The sequence below is a fragment of the Canis aureus genome, chromosome 18 (genome assembly GCF_053574225.1).
Source record: "Canis aureus isolate CA01 chromosome 18, VMU_Caureus_v.1.0, whole genome shotgun sequence".
NCBI lineage: Eukaryota > Metazoa > Chordata > Mammalia > Carnivora > Canidae > Canis > Canis aureus.
In genome coordinates, this window is record NC_135628.1 from 10,708,072 (window position 1) to 10,722,964 (window position 14,893).

At 35.8% G+C, this 14,893-nt stretch overlaps 1 long non-coding RNA gene across 1 annotated transcript in view; it reads right to left on the bottom strand.

Moving 5' to 3' along the window:
* Positions 1-12,553, bottom strand: part of LOC144288258 (uncharacterized) — a 61,611-nt gene extending 49,058 nt beyond the window's left edge. Inside the window, exon 1 of the long non-coding RNA XR_013356231.1 lies at positions 12,478-12,553. This is a non-coding gene — a long non-coding RNA (uncharacterized LOC144288258). The remainder of the gene's footprint in view (positions 1-12,477) is intronic.
* Positions 12,554-14,893: the final 2,340 nt, after the last annotated feature.

A 14,893-nucleotide genomic window follows, 5' to 3' on the forward strand; every position in this document is an offset into this window, starting at 1 on the left:
GCAATTGGTTCTACTTATATGTATGTCATTATGGATCATTTGATTTTTTTCAATCTTGTTTATTTTCTTTCCTACATTTAGTCTGATAGAGTTGATTAAATCTGTTACTTTTAAATTTTGTTTTATCTTTCTATTTGTTTGATAGTTATGCCCTGTAACCTGGGGCAAGCAAACTGTAGCCCACAGTCATATTTGGCCTGCAGTCTGTTTGGTAAATAAAGTTTTATTAGAACACAGCCATGCTTATTTTTCTACATATTATCTATGACTGCCTTCATGCTACAATTAAGTAGTTATTATAAAGACTAAAGATGCAAGGTTTGGATTATTTATTGGTTTTACAGAAAGAGCAGGCTGTTCCCTGTTCTAATATTTTTTCTGAGTATTCTTAAAACTTTAATTTGCATGCTTAATGTGAAATCCAAACTTATTGAATACCTCCATCTTCCTCTCAATAATACCAGGTTTGGAAGAAACCAAATGCTCTGATTCCAATTAACCCCTCCCATCTTAACCTGTCATTTTGGAAAACATCAAAGACTCCACAATTGTTATTTGAAATAATATTTGTTTGTATTTTCTTTTTTTTTTTAAAGATTTTATATTTATTCATGAGAGACACACAGAGAGAGGTGGAGACACAGGCAGAGGAAGAAGCAGGCTCCACACGGGGAGCCAGATATGGGACTCCAACCCAGAATCCTGGTATCACGCCTTGAGCCAAAGGCAGGCACTCAACTGCTGAGCCATCCAGGCATCCCTGTTTGTATTTTCATACTTCTAATAACACAAATTTTATTGTTAACATAATTTCACTGCTTTACCAATTTCATTCCACATCATTAATTTTATTGCTTCTTGCATCTCTTATCTCCAGGATTTTTCTTTCTCTGAAGTATATTCTACAGATCTTATTGCTAGTATATTCTCTCTTTTTTTTTTTAAACTGGCTTAATCCGGTTCTCTTCTTGAATAATTGCTTATAGGTACACAGTATTATTTTAACCCTTACATTTCTCTCAATATTTCAAAGAAAATATTTCATTATTTTCTTGCTGGCATTATTATTGAGAAGTTCCCTATCCAGTCATTGCTATTGTCTGGTAGGAATCTTTTGTTTCATTCTTTCTTCTTCTAAATTATTCCTTTTTTGTGTGTCTTTGGATTTTGTTTTTTTACTAAAGCATAGATAGAATTTCTTTTTATTCACTCTATTTGGCATTTGTCATGAATATTTATGTCTTACCTATTTTGAAAAGGTCTCAACTATTAACACTCTGAATGCTGACTGGCTCATTCTCTATATTGTATTTAGAAATACACAGAGACAAATTCAAGAACTTATTTCTGTCTTAATGGTTAAGTTCTTTTTCATATATTTGATCTCTTCTCTCTAAACTGAAGTCTGCAGAATTTCCTCAGATTTTCCTCTTTATGAATTTTTCCTTCAACTATATCTATTCTACCATTTAGTATTTTATGTTTTTTAAATGTTAAATGTCAATATTTATGTATCTTAAATGTTATAGATGTTTCTTTTTCAAAATTCCCTGGTTACTTATGATAATTTTTTTCACTCATTCAAGGTATCAGTTTTGCATTTTATCTCTTAAATGTTTTATCCATACACTTAAAATACATTTTAAAAATGTATTTTTCTGATTATTTCAGTATCTCTGAGCTCTAATTCTGTAATTGAAATTTCTTCTAATTTTCTCTCACGGTAGTTTTTTTTCCTATTTTTTATTAAAACCATATATTTGGGTGATTAAATCTATAGTTATCTTGAAGAACATGGCATAGGTTATATTTCATGAGAATAATTTGCTTTTGCTTATAATAGGTATTCTGGACTATTTTAATCCACCATATTTTACAATATATGATTTTTCATAAACATGATGCTTTGTAGGGGAAAAAGTTCTTAGAGTACCTATTTTGCCATGATATTGCAAAAAAAAAAAAAAAGTCACTTTTCCCTTTATACAATTGTAACAAAAGAACTATTATAGTATTCTAACCAAATTTTCTCATTGTTTAATTGTACATAAACAGATGTCTATTCTTTTAGAGCAAGTGGAACATATCCACCTCTCCTTTAATTTGCATTCATAAGTACTTAAAAAATTATAGGGTAAGAGACTTAATACTGCTTTATGAATCATGCTGTTCCCTTCTTTGGTTGTGGGGTCGACTTGTGGAATAGCATATAATTTTCCTCAAGTGTATCGATTCTAAGATTCTCTCCAACTGCTTCCAAATCTTTCAGCTTCTTTCTTACTTTTTTCCCCCTACTCTGCTCTCATCCAAATCTTCTGTGTTATAAACAAATAAGATTTCTTTTCTACTATCTATTCTGTCAAGTTCCCAACCCACCTAAGCATCTACTAAGCATTCTTTTAGGTGTTTTTGGCAGTGAGCCAACCAGTTTAAGAAACACATCAAGATTTCAAGAATTCTTTTTGTTCTTATAATATTGACTCTGTATGATGTTGTGAAGACTTCCAGTCAAGAATCAATGTCCACTGCTAAAGAGGTCTTGTCCAAATGCCCCTACTGAAATATTAAGGTACTATATGGGATTTTAATTTTTTTTAATTAAAAAGATTTTTTAAAAGATTTTTAAAAGATTTTTTTAAAAAGATTTTATTTATTTATTTGAAAGAGAGAGAGAAAGAGAGAGAGAGAGAGAGAATGATAGAGCACAAGTGTGGTAGCGGAGAAAGGGGCACAGGGAGAGGGACAAGCAGGGAGCTCAACCATTGAGCAGGGAGCCCAACTCAGAGCTCAATCCCAGGATCCTGGGATCATGACCTGAGCCAGAGACAGATGCTTAACCAACTGAGCCATCCAGGCATTTATATATGGGATTTTAATTATAAAGAGAAGTTGTTAAAAGAATTCTTTGTGCAACTTTTATATTTAAGAGCAAAACCAAAAATAAAGCGAATTTACTGTGTATAATTTATACTTGTTTCTATAAGAACTCAGTAATTTTGGTGTTGAGGTAAAAATATCAGTTTCAAAACACTATTATACTTCCAAAGAGACATATATTGGTGTATCTGAGGAAGGTCTAAGGAACTCTTTTTTTTTGGGGGGGGGGGTGTCTAAGGAACTCTTAAGCCAACTACTAATATTTAAAAAGTATTTTTGGGAAACACTCAAATCTCAACTGGTAAGTGGCTTATAGTCTGAAGTATGTATGTAGAAACTATTTTGTCTTTGTTTAATTATTAGATACACTCCTTTAAATCATTAATTAAATCATTAATTTTTAACTTAAATATAAGCAATATGAATTAAGTGGTTAAGTAGGTAATAAAATCAGTTCAAATAAAGGTCACATTTCATTCAACTATTGTGAATTAAAGAAGATTCCTTCCTTTAAAGAGTTTACAGAAAATCATCCAGTGTGTTTCTGTGTGTGTCTGTGCACGTCTTATTGGAAATTGAACTAAATTAAGTTTTATCTACATCAATAAAATGGAGAAAAATCAACGTATGTTGCTTTATTTAGAACCTTTTCTAATAAGGCTGGATGGGTAGGGTATCAATGGATGCATATGGAATAGTAAGTGAGATGGAATTTCATATATAAGGAGTCAGAGTTGAATTGGGCCCTGTATAGAGTGGTATTCTGGATCCAAAGCAAATCAAGCCATCACACTAGTAGGAATATACAGCTGATCTTCACTTATTTTCACATCTATTTCCATCTATTCTTACTATCTGTGAACATCTGCACTCTGTATCTTTCCATTTTCTCATAGTGATACGGGAGAGCTTGGTCCTTGTCTTACAGAGTCGAAGAATGAATCTCGCGGACACAGGAGAGTGAGTAAAGAGATAGAAGTGTATTAACTAAAGATACAGAGAAATTTCTCACAAGTGAGAGGGGCCCCAACGGGGTTGCCACTGAGGGCTTGCAGGGTTGGTCTTTTATTGTAAGCCATCTAGGGAACCTAAATCCTTTTAACATCTATTGATATCACTATTGAGTAAGGACTGGTGATAATGTCTTCAATGGCTTACTTCCTTTTTAGAGTTCAATATTTCTTTGTTGGTCACAAGTAGCTGTTATAAGACCCCACTTCTGGCACCTGGGGCAGGGTGGTCTGGTTTATTTATCTCTGGTTTACTTTCATCTTCATATTTTGGGTATTTTTGTGAGCCTGATTCCCTGGCCCCCTACTTAGCCCTGCCTAGCCCCATTTGTCCCTAACTCAATAGTCCCTGCTTAATCTTCTCTCTCATGCCTGTGGTTGTCAGCATTCCTTATGTTCTTTTCTACTTTATGTTCTTGATGACAAACTCATTCCACTTAATCCTCTCCTTCTTCATGACATTAGCCTTATAAAATTTTCCAGGTCAAATTTCTAAGAGAATCTAAATGACCCATTTGTCTATTTGTATGAGGCCACATCATGGGTTTTTTGAGCCCACTTAACTGCTTGTCATTGCTTTACTTAGCCGTGGCAGGAGATAGGTAAAGAGTCATACTCTAGAAAACATAGCTCCTTAAGACTACCCATTCCTGTAAGCTATGGTGAGAGAATGCTGTATGCTTTTTAGATACTTTGAAGTAACTAACCCATAGCCAGAACAAATTACATTTCTTCCAGGCTGCTGATCACATTTACTGACTGCTCTATGTTTGAAGAATTTACAAAAGAAATGATATCTAGGTCCTGCTCTCACATCACGCCGCTGACTCATTGAGCTCTCAATTTAGAGGATTTTATGCCATATTCCTCTCAATGGCTATCCTTATTTTCTTATCTTTGTAAGTAAAAAGGACTCACATCTTCTCTAAATTTCTTTAAACTTCTTTCCATTCAGGCAAGAGGTGGTTAGGCTTCCCTTCCTATATTTTCTAAATGTACATTCCTATTAAAAGAATTCAAAGTTGATCATTGGTTTCTGGTTCTGCACATAAGGATCTTATAAGTTGCCACTCTGTCTTAATAACTAGTAGAAAGCTGGACAAACTGAAATATCTACAACTCTTTTTTGAAACCTTAAGAGAGGGGAGGAAACAGGATAAATCGTTGACCTCAAAATTGGAGAGACAAGCAGGCTATACAAGGGGTAGTGGCTCACAAACCACAGAAACAAAACCAAGCTTGGAAATGAGTGCAAAGGTAAGGAAACCTGCACTGTCATCAATAAATCCCTGAAGGCTTGGTGTGGTTAATTAAATCTGAGAGTTAAAAACTCCAGGGAGGGTCAGTCATAAGAAAGACCTTACAATATTTGGAGATTCACCTAAAAGAGCTTGACAGTTTCCCCACAGTAAATATCAGAGAAAAATCGCTTTGTGCTTCCAGCTGAAGGAGGGGGAGAGAAACAATTTAAAAATACACTCTGTTCTTAACAAGGCCTGCCCTTAGGGAAAACTGGTTAATTGGAGCCTAACCTGCAAAAGTTATCATCAGAGCTAGCTGACCTATGGGGGAGAAGGAAAATATACAGCTCCTGCCAGTTGTAGCCAACCTGCCCCACCTACAGGAGGATAAAAAAATCCATGAGAAACACAGAAAGTTCATATTCCGGAGGCTAAGGCTCACAGAGAGGCTGAAACCGGCCCACAGTACTATACAGTTCTCCTTCCTCCTCCCCACACCTCATTCACCACATTACTAAAGGCCTATACGTAATGGTTCCACTACCTCAAGTCAGGCTATCAAGAAAAAATTATATGGCATACCAAAAAAATCAAAAAGTACAAATTAAAGATGAAGCAGGAGAGCTTGGTTCTTGTCTCACAGAGCTGAAGAATGAATTTTGCAGACAAAGGAGAGTAGGGATCCCTGGATGGCGCAGCGGTTTAGCGCCTGCCTTTGGCCCAGGGCGCGATCCTGGAGACCCGGGATGGAATCCCACATCGGGCTCCCGGTGCATGGAGCCTGCTTCTCCCTCTGCCTGTGTCTCTGCCTCTCTCTCTCTCTCTCTGTGTGTGACTATCATAAATAAATAAATAAATAAATAAATAAATAAATAAATAAAAGGAGAGTAAAGCGATGGAAGTTTATTAAACAAAGATACAGAGAAAGCTCTCAGAAGTGAGAGGTGTCCCAACAGGGTTGCCCCTGGGGGGTTGGTCTTTTATTGAAAGCTAACCAGGGAACCTACATCATTTTAACATCTCTACTGATATTGCTACTGAGTAAGGACTAGTGATAACATCTTTAATGGCTTACTTCCTTTTTGGAGTCCAGTAATTCTTCATTGGTCACAAGTAGCTTGTTATAACAGCAAGACCCCACCTCTGGCAGCTGGAACAGGATGGTCTGGTTTATTTCTCTCTGGTTTACTTTCATCTCCACATATTTGGGATTTTTGTGAGCCTGATTCGGTGGCCCCCTACCTACGTCTCCCTGCCTAGCCCTGCCTGTCCCTTACTCAAAGAGACAGAGCAAACATCAGAAGCAGACGTGCAGAGATGTTGGAATTATCAGACTGGAAACTTAACTGTAATAATATACTAGTCTCCAATGGGTAGAGCAGATAGCATCTAAGAACAGAGGAATCATGTAGGTAGAGATATGGAAATCCTAAGTAAGAATCAGAAAGAAATGCTAGAGACAAAGTCAAGTGATACTTGGAATATTTCTAGAAAGTTGGCAGTATCAATCAAAAGTCTCTGATAATGAAATTCAAATCCTAAAACTTTTCCTAGGGTAATAATCAGAGTCACATACTTATGTTAATGTCTAAGAATATCCATAGTAACACTTTTAAATGAAAATGTGTAACAATACGGAATGAAATTGATCATATAGTTACCTGTTTAGTACTGTATTTAAAATTTAAAAAATATTGCCACCATAAAATGCTTATATTAATTGAAAAGAAATTTATAAAATAGTACGCACATTGTGGTATAAACGAATACATAGGACATAGAAAAAATATATAACAAAATATTTAAACTGGTTAACCTAAAGTTTTAGGTGTAGGAGTGACTTTTATTTTTCTTTATATTGTTCCTGTCCTTGCAATCTTCTGCTTAATTAAAAATGTTTTAAAAGTGATTTTTATCTGTATCTTTCAAATGTTTAAACTGTTAAGCATGGCAGAAGGACACAGAATCAGCCTAGGTGTCACAAACTATCCAAATTACTAAGGATTTGAGTTATCAATAATCCATCACCAAAACAATGATATCCACATCGGACTTCTACTTTACATAGCATAAAAATTAAATCAAAATGGAGCAAAGACTTACCTGTTAAAAGACCTAAAAGCTAAAACTATAAAACTCTTAGAAGGAAACCATGGTGTATATTTCCATGAACTTGGATTAGGTAACATTTTCTTAGAATAAACATTCAAAACACAAGCAACTGAAGAAAAAAAAGACTTCATCAACATTAAAAACTTTTGTGTTTCACAGGACACTATTAAGAAAATGAAAAGACAACCCATTGAATAAGAAAAGATACAGTGATCTTTGAACCACATAGTGTAGTATAAGAAATTTACATATGTATGACCTAAGTAGGTTTCCTCTTCCTAATGATTTTCTTAGTATCATCTCTTCTCTAGTTTACTTCACTGTAAGAATACAGTATACAATAAACATAATACAGAAAATATGTGTTAATCCACTGTTATCAGTAAGGCTTCCAGTTAACAGTATGCTATTAATAATTAAATTTTGTGGGAGTGTCAAATGTTATATGGGGATTTACAACTGAGCTGGCATCAGCACCCCTAACCACTACATTATTCAGGGGTCAACTATATTTGCAAATTATTCATCTGATAAGGTTCTGGTATCCAGAATATATAAAGGATTCTTATACCTCAACAATAAGAGACATGTAATCCAAATTGTAAAGGGTTTATCAACTAATGATACTTTTTTTCTTTTTTTACAATAAAGGTATACAGGTCACCAATTGACATATGCCAAGATTTTCAACATCATTAATTATCGGAGAAATACAAATCAAAACTAAAATGAGCCAGCATTTCATACCTATTGGGATCATTATTATCAAAAATAAAGGGAAATAAGTTTTGGCAAGTATCAGAAGAAATAGGAATTCTCATATATTGCTGGCAGTAATGTAAATGCCACTATGGTACAGCCACTATGGCAAATAGTTTGGGAGTTTCTCAAAAGTAAAATAATTACCATAACATTGAAACAGCAATTCTAAGCCTAGGTATATATCCAAGAGAATTGAAAACATTTTCACCAAACATTTTCACAGAAACTTGTATATGAATATTCATAGAAGCATTATTCATAATAGCCCCTAAATGGAAAGAATTCAAATGTCCATCAATTGATGAATAATTAAACTCAATTTTGCATATCCATACTGCTGAGTATTAGTCAACCACAAAAAGAAATGAAGTACTATTTCATGCTACAACATGGATGAACTATGGAATAGCTATGCAGATACATGAGGCCACACATTTTAAGATTCCCTTTATATGGAATATCCAGAATAGGCAAATCCACAGAGATATAAAGTAAATTAATGATTGCTAGTGGAGCAAGGAGAATAAGGACTGACTGCTAATAGACATGGGTTATAGGGTTTTCTACTAGGGTGATGGATGCATTCCAAAATTACATAGTGATGATGATATACTACATGATGAATGTACTAAAAACCACAGAACTGCACACTTAAAATGGTGAATTTTATGTTATAGATAGATGTTATAGATATAATTATAGATCAGTAAAAATAAATCCATGAGTAACCATGTCTTACCAAATCCACCTGTTTTAGATTTGTGATCTCTAGCTGTGATGAGATAGTAATCTTAATAACCAGATTATTTGTTAAAAAATATTTTGTGTCTACACTGGGAATCGGAGTAAAAGAGGTGTTCATTTATGTATGAGAATTTTTTTTAAAGATTTTATTTGTTCATGAGAGACACACAGAGAGAGAGAGAGAGGTAGAGACACAGGCAGATGAGAAGTAGGCTCCCCACAGGGAGCCCGAAACGGGAATGGATCCCAGAGCCTAGGATCAGGCTCTAAGTCAAAGGCAGATGCTCAACCACTGAGCTACCCAGGCATCCCAAGAATTTTCTTATAACAAATATTGTTGTTTCCTGCCCTTAGACAATTGAAACATAGTGATCAAATGATGAAGATATGTATCAGACTAATGACTAAATGTTGTATACAACTTCTTCCTCATTGGAACCATACGCATCAGGTACAGTTAATACCTCATCTTGGGGATGAGGAAATTTGTATTTAAGATCAATAACTTATGGGGATATATTACAGAATGTTTGACTCCAGGATATACACTTTTCACTGTTAAATTATTTAAATTATTTTTGTGTGTTTCATTTAAAGTATATCATGGATGAAAGCTAGGCAGCCAAAATAGGTTTATTGTTTCAATGTTTCTCCTTTAGTACCATGGAACAGGAACTAACAGTTTTATGACCTGCTTACTCTACCTGCTAACTAAGCTAACACATTATTATTATTCCATTTTCCATTCTCTTGAAGGATCATGGGCAGATAATGGAGTTTTTTTTTTTTTTAATTTTTATTTATTTATGATAGTCACAGAGAGAGAAAGAGAGAGAGGCAGAGACATAGGCAGAGGGAGAAGCAGGCTCCATGCACCGGGAGCCCGACGTGGGATTCGATCCCGGGTCTCCAGGATCGCGCCCTGGGCCAAAGGCAGGCGCCAAACAGCTGCGCCACCCAGGGATCCCTGGAGTTTTTTTTCTATTAAAAACTATGGCAAGTAGTCTAGAATTATTGGCCAAGAAGATAGTCAACTTTCAATTATATCACCTTTCATGCCTGTAGGCCAGTTCCCTGATCCCTCAACTTACTTGGTGACTAAAAACAATAATCACAGTAATCAAAAAGATACTTTGGGACCTATTACCATCTCTACTGCTGCATCTATGAAAGTACATGTGGCTATATAGATTCATACATATTACATAGGGTTTAAAAATTAAGTATTAGCAAGACTATCTCTCTCACAATTAGTTTATTGAGAGAAAATATACAACTGTTCTCTACATTCACATTATTAGACATTTACATTACCTATCTAAAGATTTAAATTCCCTATGCTTAGGACATATAAACACATTAACTTAATGATTGTAAGTTGTGAGAGCAGAGCATGAGTGGAGACCAAGTTGGGGCAGCACTGGATGCCTACATGCATTATTTAGGACTGGTTTTCACTCAGGTCAGCTGGCCAGTTTGTACCCTGGATTGCTGATTCCACCTGTAGATCACTGATTGCTACAGTATGAAATTAGGAAAAAATGTAAGCTATCACCATTTTGAGGGGAAATAAAGTCTATAATGGTAAGAACAACGATAAATGCTATTCATATCGTCAAGCAGTTACAATGTTGTTGGAGTCAAGCAGCTTGTCAACATTTCACATGTCTATGATGGCTGGTCTGCAACCCCAAGCAATGTACAGAAGAATGGCACGGTATTTCCTTGGTACAGGAAGGAGATGGCCCTTTGCCCTTATGCATTCTCCTTTCCCTGGGGTTTTTCTTCCCTTTAGCATTCACCTCAAAATCCCCAACATCTGCCTTCTGTGATTGATTCAGCCTGCAGACATCTAACTCCAGTTAAAATTCTTCATGGGCAATAGGAATTGGCTCCGACTTTGTTTATCCCTAGAACAAAAGCAGGAGCACTTATAGCTCTTGCTTTGATACCCTGGGAGTCACTAGCCCCCACTATATTCTCGTCTTTGCAGGGTGTTCCCAATGTAAAAATAAAAACAGAACAGGAGAAAGAAGCCCCAGGAGACTTGTTGGCAAGCAGCACTGATGTCGGCCATACTGTGTGATTGATTGCCAAAAGGTTATGTATAAGGGACATATCATTGGATTTCCAGTCTCTTGTGGATGACAATTGTAGTTAAAAATATCACCCACTTTTGAGAATTAGAAAACTCTTTGCTATCCTTAAAACCAGAAAGAGCCCCTAACCGGAAAGACACCCTGGTCCACCGATGACGGACAGAGGAAACTAGAATTATGAAGCTGGGGTTTGTGCAAACATAAAGGAGTTTTCTGAAATGAATGCAAACCTACAACACTAAAAGGTTCTCAGAATGACAGATTTCTTTTATTTTTACTTATTTATTTTTCTTAAGTAGGCTCTAAGCCCAAGGTGGAGCTTGAACTCACAACCTCAAGATCAAGAGTCTCACACTCTACAGACTGTACCAGCCAGACAGGGGGATTTATTTTAAATATTCAAGTCATTTATTTACCTTAATAATAGCCTTAGGCAATAATTACAGGCTCCTTTATTGTAGGTCACCACTCAACAACAATAGCCTAATTCAACAATTCAGTGTTTTTAAATGAAAATACAAAAGAACCAGCTTATACTTCACTGCAATTTTTTGCAGTTAACTCTGTACTTTGATACATTTTGTGGCTATGTTCTGATTTCATGACTATATAAACAAGGTGCTATGTGCATATAAATGATCACCAAGTACAAAATCTAAACAATCCTGAACTCTTTCCAAATGTAAATTATGCTTTAAAAAAAATAAATTCATTGCTACAAAGAGGCCAACTATGATTACCTGAAGAGAACAAAGGCTTAATTTAAACAGGACTTTGATTTGTAGAATCAGCTTTAGAATATAAATAGAGATAAGAAGGCGGCATGTGAAAAGGTTAAAATGGTTATTAAAAAATATGCAACAGAAAATTCCCCCTAAAGCCTAGACAGTAACTAAAAACTACGTCAAAAAATTAATGAGATGTGATCAATTGCAAACATTTAATACAGCGCCACAACATGAAACTGTCACAGAGAAATATGTGAGTGCACAAAGACATTACTATGACTGCCTCTCAGGTCATCGCTATGTATGTAAAAACACTTTGTTTGAACTCTATGGTTACTTCATTTCTTACATCAATGATATTAAGAACATTCTCTGAGTTTATTTGAAGATGCACATTCAATGAATAAACTATAAAACAGTTTAGAGAAACAAAAATATAACCACATCCTTTTCCCCTCCAAATAAAATGTTCTGAGCCTTTACAACAATTAATACAATGAAATCAGCTCTTCTTTATCATGAGGCAGAATGCACACCTAAATACACAGACGGAAGTACACAGGCACATGGCTCTCCCTACACTTTCCTTTCCCTCACAAACATCCAATCGGCCAGTAAGTTCTAACTTCGAAATTTCCCAAGTCCAACCATTTACACAGCCTTCACACTTTACATTCTTATCTTACAACCATGTCTCACCCCTGCTGGAGCCTCCTAATTGCCCTCCCTGTGTCCATTCTGTAGCTCCCATCCCACATAGGCAATACATTTATATCTATAATACCCATCAAATCATGCTAATTCTCTGTTCAGAAGCCTCCAGTGGCTTCCTACAACATTCATAATAAAATATAAACTCCTTTTCATGGGCTATACTACCCCATATATTGTGACATTGGCCTACCTCTCCAATCTCACGACCCATAACTTTCTCTGTGTTCGCTCCACTCCAGCTGTACAGAGCTTGTTGCTCCTCAGTCACACACAGTATGTTCCTGCCTCAGGGTTTTTGTACCTGTTATACTCTCTGTATTGGTCCTTTTTAAAAAGACCTTTGTTGATTTGTTGAGATATACTTTACATGCTGTACAATTCACCCATATAAAATGTACAATTCAAGGCTTTTTTTTTTTAGTGTATTCACAGGCTTGTGCAACCATCATCACTATCAATTTTAGAACATTTTGTCCCCACCAAGAAATCCCATAATTATTCATAGGCACTCTTCATTTTCCCTTATCCCTCATAAACCCTAGACAATCATTAATCTTTCTGTCTCTGTAGTTTTTTTCTCTTCTGGACATTTCATATACGTGGAATCACACAATACATGTTCTTTAGGACTGACTTCTCCCAGCATAATTTTTCAAGGTTTATACATATTGTGATAAGTATTCATACATCATTTTTAAAAAAATTATTCATTTGAGAGAGAAAGAGAGTAGGCACAAGCAGAGTATAGGAAGAAGGAGAGGCACACCTACTTCTGAGCATGGAAGCTGACAAGAGGCTGGATCCCAAGACCATGAAATTATAACCTGAGCTGCAGGCAGACACTTAACCAACTGAGCCACCCATTTGCCTCAATATATCATTTTTTATTGCTAACACTCCACTGTATGAATATACTACATTTTATTTAACCATTTATTAGTTGATGAATATTGGGTTGTCTTCACTTTTTGACTATGGACAATACTATTGTGAATGTACATGCATGCATTTTTGTAGGGATCTATGTTCTCATTTTTCTTGTGTATTAAACTGTTTTTTTAAAATTCTTATTTATTTATGATAGTCACAGAGAGAGAGAGAGAGAGAGAGAGAGAGAGAGACAGAGAGACAGAGAGGCAGAGACATAGGCAGAGGGAGAAGCAGGCTTCATGCACTGGGAGCCCAATGTGGGATTCGATCCTGGGTCTCCAGGATCGCACCCTGGGCCAAAGGCAGGCGCCAAACTGCTGCGCCACCCAGGGATCCCTGGTATTAAACTGTTGAATCATACAACTGTGTTTAACATTTTGACAAACCACCAAAGTGTTTTACAAAGTGGCTGTGCCATTGTACATTTGCATTAGGATAAAATAAAAAAGACTAACTGCCAAATGTTGGCAAGGATTTGGAGGAACTGGAACTCTTAGACATTGCTAGTCAGAGTATAAAATAGTCCAACTGTTTTTGGAAATCTTCCTGGCACTTTCTCATGTTAAGCATATACCTACTTCTGTGACCTAGTAATTCTACTTCTAGGTATTTGCCTGAATCTAAGCAATACAGCTGGGGTTGGGGTGGGGTGGGGTGGGGGAATTGAAACAAAAGAATAAACAAATGTGTGAATTTAGAATATCATAAATTAATGGAGACTAGGCAGGCTGTTTACTCTGAGCATATCAACCAGTTCATTTTTACATCATTACATCAAGATGCAAAACGTTAGTCTCATAATGTTTTATTTCAAAAATATACTCAAGAAATGTTAAGAAAACAGCCATGCAAATATCATATAATTTTACTCATATGTGGAATCTAAAAACCAAAACAAATGCGAACAAAAAGCAGAATTACTCCTATAGAGAAAAAACAGATGGTTGCCAGCGGAAAGGGACATGGGCGAAATGGCTGCAGGGAAGTAGAAGACACAGGCATCCAGTTGCAGAATGAACAAGTCACAGGCACAGCCTATGGAAAAGAGTCAGATACTATAATAGTGGTGTATGGTGACAGAGGGCAGCCACACTTGTGGTAAGCAGAGCATAACATATAGAGATACTGAATGACTATGTTGTACACCTGAAACTAAGGTAATACTGTGTCAACTACAGTCTAAAAAGAAGACGAAGAACAACAAACAACACAGTTATGCAGATTTGTTTTTTTTTAAATGGCTCAAAGACTTAAAGACAATGATAATGATAATCCTTTTTGGGGGATGTATAATGATTGGGTGCTACAAAGGTAGTTTGAGTCTGATAACGTGAGATGCCTATTAAGGAACTAGAAGAGGTAATAAACAACATGTTAATTAAATTTATTGTTAATATCCAAGTAGGGCGCATGAAAAACATCAGTAAAGAAAGGCTACTACAGTTGGCTGAGGAGGAGTGTAGCAGTGGAAGAAAAAGGAACAAAAGCACTGTTACTCTGGTATTTGTGCCTTTTTCAAGGTATAATGATATTAAAAATCTAAGAGCAATCATGAATAAGTGTGTAAATAATGATTGGCCCTCCTCCAAGAGATTCATTAGGTTCTTCCCAGCCCAGTGTTCCTTACCTGTGGAATAGAAAGAAGCACCTTCATTTATTCTCCCCAATTGTCAATC